Here is a 3,338-nt window from a genome sequence, read left to right on the forward strand (position 1 = left end):
CATTGCACCTTCTCCATCCGGGAGACAGAGAGCTGTGGCACCATCTGCTGTGAGAGGCAGTGGCAGGGAAGACACAGGAACTGCACAATCCAGAGCTGTAGGCCTCCCAGGGACGGAGAAGCTGAGTGCCTTTGAGCACTTGCTGGCTGAGTGGGTGCTTTCTGGGCACTTAATCTGGGAAGCTACATTTGCCAACCCATGGAGAAAATATGTCAGCTCGGTCCTGTACAGATTACAGCCTTGGAAACCCTAGGGGGAGTTCCACTTGGTCTTACAGGGTCACAAGTTGGAACCAGCTTGTTGGCAATTTTTTAAGGGGTTTTCCAGAAAAAACAAAACAGAAAACCTGCTAGACAAATTCTAAAAGAGCTTCCTTCACTCATTCCCATCGGCTCTACCTTAAACAAAGGGGCTAAGGGCAAGGACTTGTCTGGCTATGCGAAGTGATGGGGTGAATCTGCCTACAGTTCGGAAGGTAGGAGGGTGGGGAATGATGTGAACAAGCCCAACTGGCTACAGATTTAGAGCTTTCCTATAGCTTAATTAGTAATAGTAATCTGGTTTGTGTGTGTGTGTGTGTGTGTGTGAAGATACATACAATACAATGTTTGCCAATTAACATTTTCCACGTGTATAATTTAGTGGTATCAATTCCATTAATCATATTGTGCAACCATCATTAATACGGGCTGGCAAATTTCTGATCACTGTAAACATAAATGTATTACTTCCAAAACAATCTTCCTCCTTCCCTCTTGCCCTCTATAGCCACTAATGAATCTCTGATAGCTATAGGTATATTTTATTATTACCATTACACTTTATTGTGATCTGAGATTTACAGAGCAGATTGGTTTTCTTTGAACAGTTCACACACACTTAGTTTCATGACAGTGATTACAGTACCCAAACCTTTGCCTATTTTAGATCAGTAATGATGATTTTTTTGTTTGTTTTAACCCATTACCCTGTTCAACTCAATTGTATAAGATTATCTTTGAGTAAGAAGACCTTCTAAGTTATTGGAATGACTGTGCCAGTTATCAAGATTCCGCTGGTTGCTCATTTTAGTGTAGTAAAATCCTAAACCTGCCACCATCGGGTCAATTCTGACTCACAGCAACCCCATAGGGCAGAGAAGAACTACACCACAGCCTCTCCAAAGCTATAATCTTTATGGCCACAGACGGTCACGTCTTTCTCCCAAGGAGCGGTCGGTGGGTTCAAACCGAAGACCTTTCAGTTAGAACCTGAGCACTTAACCCACTGTAGCACAAGGGCTCCCTCCCTCCCACCCGCCCGCCTGCCTGCCTGCCTGCCCACCTGCCTATTAAACAGGGATAATGGTGATCTTTTCATCTCCGCCTACTGAATCCTACATGTAGTCTTCAATTGTTTGTGATTTCAGAAAAGGAAAAAAGGGATTTTATTGACTTCCTCCAGGAACACTTGAGTCAAGAGAATTAGCAGATTAAAATAAGCAGATGGACTCCCACCGAATTCACAAGAAAAAAATCATTTAATTAAAATCAATCAATAAATAAACAGGTGGAAAGACATGGGGTTGGTTCAGAAGAGTTTAGAAAAACAGGAGCAAATAGGGTGTAAGTCAAATGTGTTCTTGCAATTTTGCTCTTTTTGAACGGATCAAATATGTAGTGATTTGCAAATTGGGCTCTCCAGCTCTTGCAAAGCTGGTTAAAAACAGAGATGCATAGGTTTCATGACTTGCACTCAAAAGGTTTTGGGCAGGGCCCCTGCATGTGTGCATATATTTAACCAGCCTCTTAGGTGAATAACTCCAAACTTTGGAAACCTCTGCTTCTAGCTCTTGTACACAGAAGCAAACAAACAAACAAACACAAAAAAACCCCACAATTTGATAGTATTTTTAATAAGGCAAAAACAGGTGGACAGTTTTCTGTAGAAAGCAAGTGACACGAGGGAGAAGCATATGTGAAATAAACAGACAGGTGATGATGGATGACTGGAAAGGAGTAAATGGGAGTGTGTTGTATAGAGGCTTGGGTGGGGCACACCAGGTGAGCAGAAGTGTAAGGCTTTTAGGCTGAGTATGCATGTAGTCACAGGCAGAGTTAGGCAGTGGCTGAGGCCAAGGGCATGGAATGTAAGTAGCTCTCTGGGGAACCCGAGAGGGTGGCATGCAGAGGCAAGGAATGAGCCTGCCAGACTTCTGGCAAAATATCTTGTCACCTCTTTGGGAGTCCCATTTTTCCTGGGCAATGGCTCAGAGAGTGGCGACAAACATGTGTGCAACACTTCTATATCTACCACCCATCTCCCTGCCATGTGTCAAATGATGTTCATGTGTTGCTGTGATGATGAAAACAATGCCATGAGCATTTCAAAGATCAGCAAGATCACTACTGGAGGACAGATTTTCCCCAAGGCTTTCAGACTAAAACATATTAGATCTGCTGCTCTACTTCTGAAGACTAGCTAATGACAACCCTTGTGGGTCACAGAATAGTGAACTCATCGACTTTGATGCATAATCAATAGCAACAGCGAGCTTTGGAAAGCCATCGAATTTGGGTAAAATGGAGGGCCAGTGAGAGGCAAAGCCTCAGTGAGATGGACTGACACTCTTTCTGCAACAATAGATTTAGAGACCAGTGATCATGAAGATGGACCAATGTTTCATTCTTTTTCACACCATGGCTGGAGACAACTCTATGGCAGCTAGTGACGATGCCTTTGCTATCTAGTGTTGTCACAGCAGAAGTACTATGAGTGAATGCCTCTGACAAAGAGAACTTTATTTTCTCACAGTCTAGAACATTCGAATTCTGGGTGCTTGTTCTAGGGGAAGGATTTCTCTCTGTGTTTGGCTCTGAAGGAAGGTCCCTATCTCTTTTGATCTCCTATCCTGGGTGATCTGTATGTGCCTTGACATCCCTCTTTCCCCATCTCTGGTTTTTAGTTTACTTGTTTAATCTCTCTCTCTTTTTTAATCTCAAAAAGGATGAACTCAAAATCCACCCTTCACTAATCCTGCCTCAATAGCATCACAGAAGACATCCAATTCCCAAAAGGAATTCTAGTCACAGGCACAGAGGTTAGGATTTACAACACATATTTCTGGGGGACACAATTCAACCTATAACAAATGAGAGCAACAACTTTTATTGAAAAACTGTTGAACCTCATGACACAAATGGACCTGAGAAGATTATGTTGAGTGAAGCTAGTCAATCACAAAAGGACAAACATTGTATGAGACCACTATTATAAAGACCAAGACAAAGTCTTGTATACCAAAGGGAGCAGGCTTTGGAATGGGAAGATGAGGCAACAGACTAGAAGGTTGGCAGGTA

General features: G+C 42.8%; 1 pseudogene; it reads right to left on the minus strand.

Annotated features, from left to right (window-relative positions):
• Window positions 1-314: 314 nt before the first annotated feature.
• Window positions 315-381, minus strand: LOC142452108 (U7 small nuclear RNA; annotated as a pseudogene).
• Window positions 382-3,338: the final 2,957 nt, after the last annotated feature.

This window comes from Tenrec ecaudatus, chromosome 6 (genome assembly GCF_050624435.1).
Source record: "Tenrec ecaudatus isolate mTenEca1 chromosome 6, mTenEca1.hap1, whole genome shotgun sequence".
Taxonomy (NCBI): Eukaryota; Metazoa; Chordata; class Mammalia; order Afrosoricida; family Tenrecidae; genus Tenrec; species Tenrec ecaudatus.